The sequence below is a fragment of the Sapajus apella genome, unplaced genomic scaffold (genome assembly GCF_009761245.1).
Source record: "Sapajus apella isolate SASKATOON/1434 unplaced genomic scaffold, GSC_monkey_1.0 scaffold46, whole genome shotgun sequence".
Lineage (NCBI taxonomy): Eukaryota > Metazoa > Chordata > Mammalia > Primates > Cebidae > Sapajus > Sapajus apella.
The window spans coordinates 13,621,266-13,638,780 of NW_022436986.1; the positions used below are offsets into that span (position 1 = coordinate 13,621,266).

Sequence of the window (17,515 nt, forward strand, 5' to 3'; positions counted from 1 at the left end):
TATAATCTACATATTATACAGCTACTCAGGAGGCTGAGACAGGAGAATTGCTTGAACCCGCGAGGCGGAGGTTGTAGTGAGCTGAGATCACGCCACTGTACTCCAGCCTGGTGACAGAGCAAGAATCCATCTCAATTATAATAATAGTAATACAATGAGAATGGACGCTAGAGTTGTGCAGCATGGCAGCCTGGTGAGGTGGTTAAGAACAAGCAGGGGCCCAGGCACAGTGGCTCATCCATATAATCCCAGCATTTTGGAAGGTTGAGGCAAGAGGATTGCTTGAACCCAGGAGTTCAAGACCAGCCTGGGCAACATGGAAGACTCTGTCTCCACAAAAAATACAAAAAGTTAGCTGGGTGTGGTGGCGTGCACCTGTGGTCCCAGCTACCTGGGAGATGGGAGTGGGAAGATTGCTTAAGCCAATGAGGTGGAGGCTGCAGTGAGCCGAGATCACCACTGCACTCTAGCCAGGGCAACAGAGCAAGACCCTCTCTCAAAAAAACAGAACAAAAAAAGAACTTACAGGGAATTTGGAGTCAATCAGTCTCAAGGTCAGGTTCGGTTCTGGTTTTGTGGAGGACTAGCCATGCAACTCTGGTCAAGGCCAGGTGCGGTGGCTCACGCCTGTAATCCAGGCACTTTGGAAGGCCAGGACGGGTGGATCACGAGGTCAAGAGATCGAAACCATCCTGGCCAACATGGTGAAACCCCATCTCTAAAAAAAAAAAAAAAAAGAAAGAAAGAAAGAAACTCTGGGCAGGACTCACTCTCTCTGACCCTCAGCTGTCTCTCCTATAAAACAAGAATAATAACAGTTTTAGACTCTGAGCTTTGCTGTGATGACCGAATGAGCTGAAAGTAGCAAACAACTCCCACACTCTTACAGTTTACCTGGCACTGTACTAAATATTTTACACAGTTACTTGGCAGTTCTATTTAGTAGGCACTGTTATTATCCTCACTGTACAGGCAGGAGGCTAGGTAGAGGTAGGTTTAATGCTTTGCTCTAGATCATAGCTAATAAATGACAGATCCAGGATTGGACCCCAGGCTGCTAACTCCAGAGGCTACATTCAAGCACGCGCTTCTATAGCATCTCCCTAACACCGTGTATCAAATACTCTGCATAATGCCTGGCACAGATTGCATTCAAGAAATGGTGATTATTGCCTGTACTATTACCACTCTTACTGCAGGTACTACTCCCAGGTGCCCATGTATTCCAGAGTGTAGCTTCTTTCATGTATATTACCTCACCGAGTCTTCGTAAGAAATTGGCGTATGAATATTACTAATCCCATCTTTCAGGTTAGAAAACTGGGGCTCAGAGAAGGGAATTTGCCCTTAAGAACACACTCAGAAGGCCGGGTGCGGTGGCTCAAGCCTGTAATCCCAGCGCTGTGGGAGGCCGAGGCGGGTGGATCATGAGGTCAAGAGATCGAGACCATCCTGGTCAACATGGTGAAACCCCGTCTCTACTAAAACTACAAAAAATTAGCTGGGCATGGTGACGCGTGCCTGTAATCCCAGCTACTCAGGAGGCTGAGGCAGGAGAATTGCCTGAACCCGGGAGGCGGAGGTTGCGGTGAGCCAAGATCATGCCATTGCACTCCAGCCTGGGTAACAAGAGCGAAACTCTGTCTCAAAAAAAAAAAAAAAAAAAAAAAAAAAAGAACACACTCAGAAAGGTTTCTTTTTGTTTGTTTGTTTTTAAATTTCCTTTTGTTCTAGAGGTTTATTCTTACAGATACCAGTTAGCCTGTTTAAAAGCTTCTGGCAGCCAGGCGTCATGGCTCACCTTTGTAATCCCAGCATTTTGTGAGGCCGAGATGGGTGGATCACTTGAGGTCAGGAGTTTGAGACCAGCCTAATCAACGTGGTGAAACCCCATTTCTACTAAAAATATAAAATTAGCCAGGCATGGTGGTGCACACCAGTAATCCCAGGTACTTGGGAGCCTGAAGCAGGAGAATCTCTTGATCTGGGAGACGGAGGTTGCAGTGAGCCAAGATCATACCACTGCACTCCAGCCTAGGCAACAAGAGTGAAATTCCATCTCAAAAAAATAAATAAATAAGTAAGGCTGGGTGCGGTGGCTCATGCCTGTAATCCCAGAACTTTGGGAGGCCAAGGTGGTTGGATCGCCTCAGGTCAGGAGTTTGAGATGATCCTGGCCAACATGGTGAAACTGCATCGCTACTAAAAATACAAAAAACTACCAGGCATGGTGGTGGGCGCGTATAATCCCAGCTACTTGGGAGGCTGAGGCAGGAGAATCGCTTGAACTTTGGAGGTGGAGGTTGCAGTGAGCTGAGATCGTGTCACTACACCCCAGCCTGGGTGGCAGGGTGAAACTTCCTCTCATAAATAAATAAATACTCTGGTGGCTGAGCATGGCGGCTCACACCTGTAATCCCAGCACTTTGGGAGGCTGAGGCAGGTGGATCACTTGAGGCCAGGAATTTGAGACTAGTCTGGCCAACGTGGTAAAACCCCATCTCTACTAAAAATACAAAAATTAGCTGGTGTGCATGCCTGTAATCCCAGCTAGTCAGGAGACTGAGGGAGAAGAATCCCTGGAATCCGGGAGGCTGAGGTTGCAGTGAGCAGAGATGGCACCACTGCACTCCATCCTCAGCAACAGAGTGAGACTCTGTCTCAAAAAAAAAAAAAAAAAAAAAAAAAGCTTTTGGTGAGGGGACCTGAATGGACAGGGTGTTGTCTCTGTCACACTCAGGAAACTGGCTCCCCTCTTACCTCAGTTATGTGGTCCTTTCTGATTCAAACAAGATTAAGATGGCCCATTCATCACTTGTCAAGAGGCGGTCTGAATTCCAAGGAAAGAAGAACTTGGAATCAATCATTCAGTTAACACTTGTACAGATCATTCTGAGAATATCTATTATTCTCAGTAAGGTTGCAGGAAACCTAGGAGGAGACAAAATCATATAAGACGTGGCAATAGGACAATGTTTTGAGAAAAAAGATATAAAAAGGTAAATGTGGTAATAAATGCCAGCACATTTCTTTCCTTATGTTTACATGACTTTGAAACACATTGCTAATAAAACACCTGGGGGTTTCGTTTTAACTGCAGATACAGCCTGTGGAGTCCATGCTGAAAGCACACAAAGCCTGTTCTGTGGCTGAAATTGACTTCATTTTAATCTTCTGTAATGATGCCATTATTTTTACAGCTGCTTCTACAGCCCCATTCATGATTTACATGCAAGGGCTGGTCTCTCTTTTTTATATAGGTATGTACTGTCCCCTGTAAACTGTAAATTCCCCCAGGGCAGGGCCCATGTTGGCACAGGGTCAGGGTGAGGGAGAAAAGAGCCCAAGGTTTGGACACAGGTGTCTCTGGACTCAGAGCCTAGTTCTGACAATATACTGGCTGGGCAACCTTGAGCAAGCTATTTAATGTGTGAGCCCCTAGAGGTTAATTAAACCTTATCTAGTAACTATTCATAACCGAAATGGAAGACATGTCATAAAAGCCTGCCAAGTGATTGGCCTGAATAGGATTTGCATACTCCTCGGACCTCAGTATTTTATAACAAAGTATTTGCCTGGGAACTTTTGCCCCAGAACCTCATCTATTTGCTTTATAGTGCTCATGTTAGTTGAGGAAGGGTTAACAAGGAAGGCACGAGCTCCTTGTCCCTTACTAGATTTTTGTTTGTTTTTTGTTTTGTTTTGCTATGTTTTCAAACTGCATCCAGCTTTATTAAAGATACTTTCCATAGTTGGCACGGTGGCTCACGCTTGTAATCATAGCACTTAGGGAGGTTGAGGTGGGCAGATCACAAGGTCAGGAGTTCGAGACTAGCCTGGCCATCATGGTGAAACCCTGTGTCTACTAAAAATACACACACACACACACACACACACACACACACACACACAACTAGCCAGGCATGTTGGCATGTGCCTGTAGTCCCAGCCACTCAGGAAGCTGAGGCAGGAGAATTGCTTGAACCCGGAAGGCGGAGGTTGCAGTGAGCAGAGATGCACCACTGCACTCCAGCCTGGGCGACAGAGTGAGACTCCATCTCACAACTAAAAAAAAAAAAAAACTTTCCATAAACAGCCATGGTATTTCAGGCAAAATAGGGGCAGACAATCATTAACAGTATACAACAACCTTCAAACTTCCTTCTTCAATGAACTACCAAAAATTAGAAAGCCACTATAAAACCCAATGAAGTCTTCATGTGATGCTCTGAACAGGGAAAGTTTAGAGTGAGGGTTGACATTTCACATTTAGCATGTTGTTTAACAACTTTTCATGAGCCAGCCCTGACTTTCAGGAAGTGAAATGGAAATGGCAGAATGTATCCAAAGATGCACAATCTAGAGATGGAACCACTGCTCTTTTGATGGATGCCATCTTAGTGGCATCACTGGAAAGTCCAGATTGCCTGACACACCGGTAACCAATTATTGGGGGTCAGGTCCCAACAGATGTCTGTAAGGGAGTTAAGTCTATGCTGAAAGGTAGAAAGGGAGAAGAGGACATAAAAACGAATTTGTTTTTCCATGCCACGAGGCTTTTTTGCCAAGGTGGCCATGTGTGTCAATGTCAGGGAATCCTTCCTCTTGGGAGCCAAGAGGAAGTCTTTCAAAACTAGAAGGGTTGGTGGCTCACACCTGTAATCCAAGCACATTGGAGGCCAAGGCGGGCGGATCACCTGAGGTCAGGAGTTCAAGACCAGCCTGACCAACATGATGAAATCCCATCTTAAAAAAAAAAAAAACAAAAAAAACAAAACTAGAAGGGAAACATGTTTTCCCCACATCAATCCAGCTTTGGAGACCTTCTATTAATGATATATGCCCCATCCCCCCAAAATATCAATGAAGTGTTCTGTGTGCTCACAGCATAGATTTAAAGGTAAAACAAGGCCGGGCGCGGTGGCTCACGCCTGTAATCCCAGCACTTTGGGAGGCCAAGGCGGGTGGATCACAAGGTCAAGAGATGGAGACCGGCCGGGCGCGGTGGCTCAAGCCTGTAATCCCAGCACTTTGGGAGGCCGAGGCAGGTGGATCACGAGGTCAAGAGATCGAGACCATCCTGGTCAACATGGTGAAACCCCGTCTCTACTAAAAATACAAAAAATTAGCTGGGCATGGTGGTGTGTGCCTATAATCCCAGCTACTCAGGAGGCTGAGGCAGGAGAATTGCCTGAACCCAGGAGGCAGAGGTTGCGGTGAGTCGAGATCGCGCCATTGCACTCCAGCCTGGGTAACATGAGTGAAACTCCGTCTCCAAAAAGTAAAAAAATAAAAAAAAAATAAAAATTCTGCATTTGTATAACTTGATAAAAATATTTCAGACTGCACAGTCAGCAGAAGTACACAGTCCTCAAAAATGCAGACACTATACTTGGCATCTCCAGCACCTTCAGCTTCCAGTGCCTGGTCTAATTTGGCCTCTCCATTTTTGCAGGGTTATTCCCTTCCTTGCCGGCATCAGCTTTTCCCTTTTTCCCTTTGGGTACCTTCTCTCCCTTCTTTGCAGGGGCCTTTTTAGGCTTGGGCTCTGGCTTTGGAGGAACAATGTTAGCAGGCAACCTCGTGGATCTTCTCTCTGGTTTGTCCCCGACCTTGACTTTATCTCCTTCAGCATCCCTTTCACCCTTTCTCTTGGGCATGGTGGCGACGATGGCAGCAGGATGTAGGTGCTGGGCATGGGATGCAAGGGAGCATGGGCTTTGGTAGGTCCAGGAGTCGTTCTCACCTCTTTTTCTTCGCACTGCGCCTAGGTTTGTTTAGAGACGGAGTCTCACTCTGTTGCCAGGCTGGAGTGCAGTGGTGCCATCTCAGCTCACTGCAACTTCCACCTCCCGGTTCAAGCAATTCTCCTGCCGCAGCTTACTAAGTAGCTGGGACTACAGGCACATACCACCATGCCCAGCTAATTTTTGTATTTTTAGTGGAGATGGAGTTTCACTGTGTGGCCAGGATGGTCTTGATTTCTTGAGTTTGTGATCTGCCCGTCTTGACCTCCCAAAGTGCTGGAATTACAGGAGTGAGCCACAGCACCCAGCTCTAGGTTTTATTTTGAAATTTTTATTTGGAAATAACTTTTAACTTACAAAAGTTGCAAAAGCAAAAATAGTATGTCACCACATATATCCTTTACCCAGATTCATCTATTGTTTCACCTGTTTGAGGGTAAGTTACAGGCATCATGGCCTTTTACCCCTAAATACTTCGGTGTGTATTTACTAAAGATAGGGATGTCCAACTTCATTCAGCTTCGCTTATCATTTCATACATTTACATTGATAAGGGACTTTTGTCTTATATACCATCCATATTCCAAATTTATCAGTCAATTTATATTAGGTTCTGACTGACTGGAGCTCATCTCAAGGTGCCAGATTTGGCCCCTTGAAACTTTCAACTTGCAGCCATGGGGAGTTAAATTAATATGGATTCTTTTCTACTTTCAGTGCAAGGAATTGAAACAGGATAGAAGAATAATGACAAATTTTTTGAGGTCTCCCAAGTCACAGCAAAGAGCATGCTTAGTGCTCTTAGAGACCTAGATCAATTCTTTTAAATGATTAGTGAAGGAACGAGGGAACTAAGGCATAACCAGGGGAAGGGAGTTGCCTTAGACCCTAAGACCACGGGCCAGTGAGTAGAGGAGCTAAAGCTGGAAACCATCAAGCATCAGAGGCCCTAGGAGCTTCACTCCATCAATCTCTTCTTACAGATGGCATTATCAGCATTATTTACGAACTCTACCGCAGCTTGCACTCCTCCCAATACCCAGGAAATGTGACTAATTAATAATGATAAATATAGCTAGTATTTATGAAATGCTTTCTTTGAGACAGACACTGTTTTAAACACTTTATAAGCACTATCCCATTTAATTCTTATTAAAAATCCTACATTTAAAAAGCCCTATTGTCTTCATTTTACAGATGATGAAACTGAGGCTTAGCTAGATTAAGTAACCTAAACCAAGTTCTCACCCTTAGAAGGCAGATCTATCAACACTTGAGTCTAGGCTTCCAGTTTCAACTTTATTTAACCATAGCACCATGGATCTTAGAAGGCCAGTGTTTGGGAGGAGCTGGAAAGAGTCAAGGAGGGCTTCTCAAATGTGCGTCAAAACTCATGTTCATAACATGTAAGTGTGCAGAGACACTTCCCATTGGTTGCTTCCTTTTGTCCTTCCAACTGCCCATTTAAAAAAGGGGTAAACATAAGGTTCAAAGTAGTTCAAGGCTCATGCCTGTAATCCCAGCACTTTGAGAGGCCGAGGAGGGCAGATCACTTCAGTTCAGGAGTTCAAAACCAGCCTGGCCAACATGTTGAAACCCTGTCTTGACTAAAAAAAAATTAGCCAGGCGTGGTGGCCTGCACCTGTAATCCCAGCTACTCACAACACTAAGTTGGGAGAATTGCTTGAAAAACTAAGAGACGGAGGCTGCAGTGAGCTGAGATGGCACCACTATGCTCCAACCTGGGCAACAGAGCAAGACGTTGTCTTTTTTTGTTTATTTATTTATTTTTAAAGATGTGGTGTCACCATGTTGGCTAGGCTCGTCTCTTAACTCCTGGCCTCAGATGATCCACCCATCTCGGCCTCCCAAAGTGCTGGGATTATAGGCGTGAGCCACCGCACCTTGCTAAGACTTCGTCTTAAAAAAAAAAAAAATGGTTCAGTGAGTTCCACAAGGTACCATGGCTAATCTGTGACTGAGCAGAGATTTGACCCAATTCTGCCATTTTCTTATTCTGGCACTAAAGCAAGCGGGTAATATGTGATCAGTTATGACATTACATATTTAGGGATTTCAGGATGCATAGTGCTGTAACAAAGTCATAATAGCCCTGTTATCTGAACAAACTTCAAAACCACCTTGCTGCTTTAAGCAATACTTGCTAATTGGCAGGGCAGAGTGTCTGGGCCAATGCCCCATAGAGTTGAAGACCCAATTCTGTATTATCTTACCCAGAGTCTGAGGGAATCAACATAGTTAGAATATCTTGGGCAGCTAAGAACAAAGAAAAGGGGTGAGACTCAGAAGCCTGGGTGTAAATCTCAACAGCTAGCTCACAGATCTCAGCAACTGGCCTGTGGGTCTCAGCAGTTGATATAAATGTTAGCAGCCATTGTGGATCTCAGCAGCCAGCTCAGCTCTGTAGGACTGGGAGAAAGCACACAGTCCTGAGGCTTCTTTTTCAGGAGGGAGGAAGACAAATGGAACTTGCACCCAGCAACCAGCATCTCTGTGCATAAGCCCAGGGAAAAACGTTGGACAGCTCTCAGCCCACATGCACAGAAAAGATTTGAGAGATTCCCAGAATCTCTAACTGGATTGATTGGTGAAGGTCTCTCTCTGCCTAACGTACAGAGACTGAAAGAGGTGGCTGCTTCTTCAAATGTGGAGACAGCAATACAAAACTACAAAGAACACAAAGAATCAGGGAAATATGACATCACCAAATGAATGATACACATCTCCAGTAACCAACCCTAAGGAAATGGAGATCTGTGAATTGTCTGACAAATATTCAAAATCTTTTTTTTTTTTTTTTTGAGACAGAGCCTGGCTTTGTCACCCAGGCTGGAGAGCAGTGATGCCATCTCAGCTCTCCGCTTACTGCAACCTCAGCCTTCTGGGTTCAAGCGATTCTCCTGTCTCAGCCTCCCTAGTAACTGGGATTATGGATGCATGCCACCACACCCAGCTAATTTTTATATTTTCAGTAGAGACAAGGTTTTACCATGTTGGCCAGGCTGGTGTCAAGCTCCTGACCTCAAGTGATCCACTCACCTCAGCCTCCCAAAGTGCTGGGATTACAGGTGTGAGCCACCATGTCTAGCCCAAAATAATCATCTTAAAGCAGCTCAGCAAGCTACAAGAGAACACAGATAGAACACTAAACAATATCATGAAAGCAAAACATAAGCAAAATGAAAAAAATCGCCGGGCGCGGTGGCTCAAGCCTGTAATCCCAGCACTTTGGGAGGACGAGGCGGGTGGATCACGAGGTCAAGAGATCGAGACCATCCTGGTCAACATGGTGAAACCCTGTCTCTACTAAAAATACAAAACATTAGCTGGGCATGGTGGCACATGCCTGTAATCCCAGCTACTCAGGAGGTTGAGGCAGGAGAATTGCCTGAACCCAGGAGGCAGAGGTTGTGGTGAGCCGAGATTGCGCCATTGCACTCCAGCCTGGGTAACAAGAGCGAAACTCTGTCTCAAAAAAAAAAAAAAGAAAAAAATCAAACAAACCATAAAAAAAATAAAAATAGAAATTCTGGTCAGGCACGGAAGTTCAAGCACTTTGGGAGGCTGAGGCGGACAGATCACTTGAAGTCAGGAGTTCAAGACCAGCCTGACCAAAATGGAGAAACCTCATCTCTACTAAAAATACAAAATTAGCCGGGACTGGTGGTGCATGCCTGTAATCCTGGCTACTCAGGAGTCTGAGGCAAGAGAATCGCTTGAACCAGGGAGGCGGAGGTTGCAGTGAGCCGAGATCGCATCATTGCACTCCTGCCTGGGCAGCAAGAGTGAAACTCCATCTCAAAAAATATAAAAATAAAAAATAATAGAAATTCTGGAGCTGAAGAATGCAATAACTCAACTGAAAAATTCAATGGGGAGTTTCAAGAACAGACTTGATCAAAGCAGAAGACAAAAAAAAATCAGTGAACTCAAAGACAGGTCATTTGAAAATTAACCAGTCAGAAGAGCAAAAAGAAAAAGAAATGAAAAAGAGACAAGAAAATCTATGGGAATTATGAGACACTATCAGACAAAATACACATAATATGGGGTTGCCAGAAGAAGGGAGATAAAAAGACAGTAAGTGCTGAGCACAGTGGCTCACTCCTGTAATCCCAGCACTTCAGGAGGTCAAGGCGGGCAGATCACCTGAGGTCAGGACTTCAAGACCAGCCTGGCCAACATGGAGAAACCCCATCTCTACTAAAAATAAAAAAATTAGCTGGGTATGGTAGCGGGCACCTGTAATCCCAACTACTCAGGAGGCTGAAGCAGGGAGAATTACTTGAACCCAGGAGTCAGAGGTTGCAGTGAGCCAAGATCGCGCCACTACACTCCAGCCTGGGTGACAGAGTGAGTCTGTCTCAAAAAAAAAAAAGTGCTAAAGGAAGTTATTCAAGTAGAAATGAAAAGTATACTATGTAAAGGTAAATATATAGACAAATACAGAATACTCATAATGATGAAAGTAAATTACTATTATTTGAGATGAAGTTTCACTTTTTTTTTAAAAAAAAAAAGCGGGTTTTCATTTTTCCAAAAATTGTACCAAGGTAAAGCAAAGCTTTAGTTGATGCAGGTGTGTTGTTTAGGCATTAGCAGCACTGCCCTCACTATGGCTCATTGGACAGTAGCACAACCCCAAGAAAAGGATGGTTTGAAGTTTCACTCTTGTTGCCCAGACTGGAGTGCAATGGCAGAATCTCAGCTCATTCCAACCTCCACCTCCCAGGTTCAAGCGATTCTCTTGTGTCAGCCTCCCAAGTAGTTGGGATTATAGGCATATACCACCATACCTCACTAATTCTGTTTGTTTAGTAGAAATGGGGTTTCACCATGTTGGTCAGGCTGGTCTCAAATTCCTTACCTCAAGTGATTTGCCTGCCTGAGGCTCGCAAAGTGCTGGGAACACTCTGAACCTCTTTGAGGTTCACCTGACAATTAAATGGATATAATGTACACAGAAGTGCCCTGTAACTGATAAGGCCATGTAAATATTGGACACTGGTTTTCCGCATTTTGTTTTTTGTTTTTTCCCATTTAAAGTCCATCATATTGGAGGGCTTGAGAAGTTACTGAGACGGGACCTCAAAGCTGCTGGTGCCTGATCACACAGAACCAAATTATATCACATTTGGATTGCCGGCATAAAATATTGTATTATAGCCAGGCGCGGTGGCTCATGCCTGTAATCCCAGCGCTGTGGGAGGCTGACACGGGTGGGAGTTTGGAGTTTGAGACCAGCCTGGCCAACATGGTGAAACCCCGTCTCTACTGAAAATACAAAAATTAGCTGGGGGTGGTGGCAGGTGCCTGTAATCCCAGCTACTCAGGAGGCTGAGGCATGAGAATTGCTTGAACCTGGGAGGCAGAGGTGGCAGTGAGCTGAGATCACGCCATTGTACTCCAGCCTGGGTGACAGAGGAAGATCTGTCTTAAAATATATATATAAGTATTGTATTACAAGTGCTCATACAATTCAGAATAACACTGTACCCCCAATCTCCGCCTCCCCAAGAGGGTACAACAACTAAAAACAAATAGATTTTCACGTTGGCTTTTATCTCAGTAAACTTTTGAAATAGTTTCAAAACAAGTTTGGAAGAAATAATATTAGGCCTTTCACTCTGGAAAGATCCATCACCCTTCCCATATGTAACGCATCAACCTGCAGAAAGTAGGCAAGAGTGGCAGGTCCCAGGAAGTGAAATTGACAAGGCCAAGGATAAGGGAGAACACATGAAGAAAAGCTCTCCCAAGTGTTAGGCCGGGCGCGGTGGCTTACGCCTATAATCCCAGCACTTTGGGAGGCCGAGGCGGGTGGATCACGAGGTCAAGAGATTGAGACCATCCTGGTCAAAACGGTGAAACCCTGTCTTAACTAAAAATACAAAAAAAAATTAGCTGGGCATGGTGGCGCATGCCTGTGGTCCCAGCTACTCAGGAGGCTGAGGCAAAAGAATTGTGTGACCCCAGGAGGCAGAGGTTGCGGTGAGCCGAGATCGCGCCGTTGCACTCCAGCCTGGGTAACAAGAGTGAAAATCCATCTCAAAAAAAAAAAAAAAAAAAAAAGGTCTCCCAAGTGTAGAGCTCAGCAAAGGCAGACGCTCAACCCCATCCAACAAATACTCGTTAGGCATTTGCTTTGTGCTTAAAATAAGTAATAATAAACTAGTATTTATGGAATACCAACTATGTGCTTGGTGCTTTCATACACACACATCTATTCATTCTCACTCTGGTCCACTACTGTAAGGAAGATGTTACCTCATTTTTGAAAGATAAAATTGGCTGGTCCCAGTGGCTCACCCCTGTAATCCCAGCACTTTGGGAGGCCGAGGCAGGTGGATTGCCTGAGCTCAGGAGTTCACAACCAGCCCGGCCAACATGGTGAAAACCTGTCTCTACTAAAAATTCAAAACAATTAGCCAGGCATACTGGTGGGTGCCTGTAATCCCAGCTACTCAGGAGGCTGAGGCATGAGAATCACTTGAACCCAGGAGGTGGAGGTTGCAGTGAGCCAAGATCACTGTACTCTAGCCGGGGCAACACAGTGAGACTCAATCTCAAAAAAAAAAAAAAAGAAAGAAAGATAAGGTTACTGTGCTGGGAACAGTGGCTCACACTTGTAATCCCAGCAATTTGGCAGGCTGAGGCTGGTGGATTGCCTGAGGTCAGGAGTTCGAGACCCGCCTGACCAACATGGCAAAACCCTGTCTCAAAAGTACAAAAATTAGCCGGGCATGGTGGCGGGCCCCCACAGTCCCGGGTACTCGGAAGGCTAAGGCAGGACAATCAATTGAACCCAGGAGGCAGAGGTTGTAGCGAGCCAGGTCTGTGCTACTGTACTCCAGCCTGGGTGACAGAGTGAGGCTGTCAAGGGAAAGGAAAGGGGAAAGGAAAGGGGGAGGGAGGAAGAGACAGAAAAAGATTACTGGAGTTCAGAGAGGTTGCCGGAGAAAGATAGCCAGGAACTAACTAGCAGGGCTGCCCTTGACAGTCAGGTCCTCTGACTGTGCATTACATTGCACCATGCGTCAGGAGTGTGTGTTATTAATTCTAATATCACCAATTTCCAGACAGGATCCGAGGCATCTGTGGAAGGGGTGTCAAGGGGAGAGAAGGAAGAAGGATCCCAGCAGTTAAAGCCTCCCACAGCCCAGGCTGCCTGGTCACAGACAGGGCTGCAAAAGGCACCCTGGATGGGCTGGCTGCTGTGGGTGGGCGAGGCTGGCACTGAGTACCTACTGTGTGTTTCAGGAAAAGGGGCCCTGATCTTGGTGGCTCTCTCCTCTAATTCCAGCAGTTTCAGAAGCTGAAGTGAGAGGATTGGTTGAGGCCAGGAATTTGAGACCAACCTGGGCAATAACGTGAGACCCTCTCTCTACAAAATTGAAAAGGGCCCCACTTGTGTGTAGGGTCAAATGTCGTGTACTGCACCTGCTGAGTGCTGCGTGCATGCAGACTGCCCTTGTGGTCTGGGACCTGCCCGCTGACAGTGGGAGTGAGTTTGCCCTGAACCAGGAGCCCTGCATTTCTCATCTTGTAGCAACCCTATGAGTGAAATGTGATTACTTGTATTTTGCAATGATGCTATTAGGCTCAAAAAGGAGACAGCTGAGGCCACAGCCATAGGTGGAGTTAGTGGCACCGCAAGACCCTAGCTGGGTGTTCAGGTTCCTTTTCCACCTCAAAGGAAAGGCAGAAACCATACCTATCTGTCACAGAGGAGCAGACTCCAGAGACGCCAAAGCCTAGCCAGCTAGCAATCACGACAATGCCCGTCTGTTAGCGAGTATTTGTCGTGTAGTAGACACGTTATTGCCTGCTTCCACTTAATGGTTCCATGACTTCGTCGGGTCTATTTTCACATTAGCCAATGGGAGGCCTAGAAGCCCACAGTCCCCGGGAGCCAGGAGCCCGGAGCCCGGAGCCCGGCAGCGACAGCGCCAGAGTATCCTCCTTGACTTGATTTTAAATTTCACAACCTTGGTAGCTTCAGCAGGGAGGAAGAGGAGGGGCGCCGGCTCCCGCCTGTAGAGGCGGCGCTGCGCGGGGAGCCGGGTGGGGAGCCGTCCTGTGCCGGGCCGTCCGGTGGGGGGCACTGCAGACCGCGCGGGCGCTGCGCCCGCCTCTAGCTCCAGGCGCTGAAGGGCTGCTGCGCCCTTCTGTGTCGCTCGCGCCGCTGGCCGCGCCCTGGAGAGCCGAAGGGCCTCCCGGCGAGGATGCGGGGGAAGCCGCACCAGGGCCCACGGGGGCCAGGTAGGGCGCGGGAAGGGATCGCTCTGGATGTGGGTGCCCCCCAAGCCGCGCCGCGCCGCGCGAGAGCTCTCACTTGCACCACCGCTTGAGCACGGAGCTTCAAGGACGGGCTCTTCTGTAGTGGGGGTTCCGGCACTGGGCCCCACAGGGGATCTGGGGACTCGTTCGGCTCCGACACTGCAGAAGCGGGGAAACCCGGGCCAAGGGCGGAGACTGCGGGACGATCCAGGGCGCACTCGAATCTGGCTCCGCTGCTTCCCCGCCCCGCCCCCGCTGTCACCGTCCTCTGCTTCTGCGCGGCGATTCCACACCCCACCCCACCCCACCCAGACCGCTCATCCGATTCTGAACCCAAAAGCGAGCGGGCGTGTTCTGGGCAGGGCCACGGCCAGCCGGTGCTCCGACCCTCGCAGAAGCCGCCGCAAGCAGACATCGCTGTCCCGGGGGAGGGGACCCCAGCCAGCACCAGCCGAGGTGCAGTCACCCTTTTTAAGGTTCCTCGGAGACTGATACGCAGCATCCACTGATCCTTCCCCACAGGCACCTGGGACCCAGCATATAATGTGGGCAGTTTAATGAGGTGTAAACGAAGTGCAAATGGCCTAGAAGCCCCTTGAATTTCAAGCAGAATGGAGGCTTTCTTTACTTAGAAGGGGGGTTTATGAGTAGATTACCCACTCCGGGAATCCTGGTCACAGCAATAGCCTCTGATTGTTAATTGGTCACGATGACTTTGTTAGAAGTCTGTACACCATTCCAAGTTCTAGGACAACAAGAGAAAGAATATTTCTGGGATTTGCAACTGGGAGGGAAAGAGCATATTACTTTCTGCATTAGGGTATACATTAGCATACTTGTTGAATTGAATTTTCCGCCTTCACTTTTTAATATATTTCCAATTTCCAACTACTCCCTGGAAAATTTTAAAAAGGGGCAACAGGATTGGTGATGTGTGCGCCACAGATGGAGATGGAAAAACTACCCAGAACATGTTGACATTTGCAAAAAAAAGTTAACATCCCCCTACACTTTAAAACTATGATATTAGGAAGAGTATAATGGCAAAAGTTACTCGTACAACATCTGTTCCGTCAAATGGGAGGATTTCTTTCCTGCCAAGAATTTATGAATTTTCTATAGGAGCTTGGTTCTGTTTGGGGAAGAGGGAAAGAAGCCAGCCAAAGCAGTCCCTTGGCTTCAGGAAATGTAGGGATGCATTGCTCCTGGCTTTTAGATGGCTCCTAAAGCTGCTGATGGGGCCACAGTCACCCTTCAGAAGGACTTGGTGCAAACAAGAAAAATCTCCAACAGCCATCCATGGTTTAAAGTGACCAGACCAGCACTAAGGAAGGTCAAGGCCATATGGCCTGAGGACAGAGATGAGTTGGTTATAATTCCCATTCCCAGAAGACCTAATCCTTTTTGGAGGGCAAAGGAAAGAGTTTATTAGAGGGATAAAACCCAACCAACTCTTATCAGTTCATTTCAAATGTTCCATTCATTTTCACATTGACCAGATAAGCATTTGTTCACTCATCTCAGAAACTTCAATCTCTTCATCTACAGTCAATTGTCTTTTGCCCTTGCTCAATTGAATCTGGTGACTGGAAACTTTTTATCTTTCTAAAAACCCTGACGTGAGTGCTCAAAACAGCCATCTGGGTGAATAGGACACTAAGTGGATTAGCAGTTGAAACATTAATGATTCACTTTAGACTCAAAGCAAGTTCATCTAAGCAGATTTCCAATGGTCTTCTCTTTTGCAAGTGAAAGAACTTTCTGCTCTAGAGAAGCTATGTGTCCAGGAAGGGGGATATCACTTTTTTGCACTAAAAGTGGACCGTCTTAGGCTCTTGACCCTTAAGCAGCATAGATTTTTGTTGTTGTTGTAGAGGCAGGGTGTCACTATGTTGCCCAGGCTGGCCTTGAACTCCTAGCCTTAAGTGATCTTCCAGCCTTGGCCTCCCTGGAATCACAGCAGGGAGCCATCATGCCTGGGTTTTACTTTTTATTTTTATTTTTTTGAGACAGAATACCTCTGTCATTCAGGTTGGAGTGCAGTGGTGCGATCTCGGCTTACTTCAACCACCCACCACCCCCTGCTGCCTGCCCGGGGTTGAATCAATTCTACTGCCTCCACCTCCTGAGTAGTTGGGATTACAGGTGCCAGCCACCACACCCAGCTCATTTTTGTATCTTTAGTAGAGATGGGGTTTCACTTTGTTGGCCAGGCTGGTCTCAAACTCCTGATCTCAAGTGATCCACCTGCTTCAGCCTCCCAAAGTGTTGAGATTACAGGCATGAGCCACTGCACCCATCCTTTTTTTTTTTTTTTTTCACTTGGAACATTTTAGATGAAACATGAAGAGCCAGACGCGGTGGCTCATGCCTGTAATCCCAGCACTTTGGGAGGCCGAGGTGGGCTGATCATAAGGTCAGGAGTTCAAGACCAGTCTGGCTAACATGGTGAAACCCCGTCTCTACTAAAAATACAAAAATTAGCTGGGCACAGTGGTGGGTGCCTGTAGTCCCAGCTACTCAGGAGGCTGAGGCAGGAGAATTGCTGGAACCCCAGAGGTGGAGGTTGCAGTGAGCCGAGATCGCGCCACTGCACTCCAGCTTGGATGACAGAGCAAGACTCCATCTCAGAAAAAAGAAAAAAAAGAAACATGAGGAAAAACTTTCAATCCATTTAAGTATCGGGAATCTAAATTGGGAGTCTCTCTGAGCCTACTCTGGCTCAGGAAGCTGCCTTATAAAAATAACAATAATGGTAATAATCTCAGTTGTTCCTGTTTGACAGTGATTGGGGGGTGGAGGAGGCAAACAACAGCAACCTACATCAAGGGTTTGGTTCAGCCTTTCAAATCAACAAATATGTATTGAACACCTACTACGTGTCAGGTAGTTTCCTAGGCATTGTTCCCACTCCTCATTCTAGAGGGAAGCTAGAGAATAAATAGATCCGGTATATCTTACAGTTCAGGTAATGCTAAGTGTCATGAGACAACATCAAGCAGGTTAAAGAGATAATAACTTGAGCCGGGTGGCAGGGCTCTTTTAGTACAGTCAGAAGAGGCTGCTCCAAGGACTAGGTCTTTGAGCGGCCCTTTTAGAATTTCCTGAGTGCAAATACACCCCCCAAACACATAAACATAAATGTATTTTACCAAGTTGGATAATACTATCTAAGCTCCTCCCCTTCACCCCCAGTTAATTTCGGAACATTATTCTGCATATAACGAGCAGGTGGCTCAAGAATATGGGTCTGGGTAGAATCAGGTTTAAATTCTAGCTCCACCACCTGCTTATTTTGTGACTCAAAGCAGGTTACTTAAGTTCTTTTTGCCTCGGATGCCTTGTCCCTAAAATGAGAAGTACAGTCATTACCTTACAGGATTACTGTGAGGGCTGAATGAAAAAAAAAAAAAAAAAGCATGTGGGCCGGGCGCGGTGGCTCAAGCCTGTAATCCCAGCACTTTGGG

The 17,515-nt window shown here is 46.5% G+C and overlaps 1 non-coding gene across 1 annotated transcript; it reads right to left on the minus strand.

Annotated features, from left to right (window-relative positions):
• Positions 1 to 10,300: 10,300 nt before the first annotated feature.
• On the minus strand, positions 10,301 to 10,425 carry LOC116524955. The gene has a single exon (XR_004257551.1). It is a non-coding gene; the product is annotated as a U4atac minor spliceosomal RNA (small nuclear RNA).
• Between the last annotated feature and the right edge of the window lie 7,090 nt (positions 10,426 to 17,515).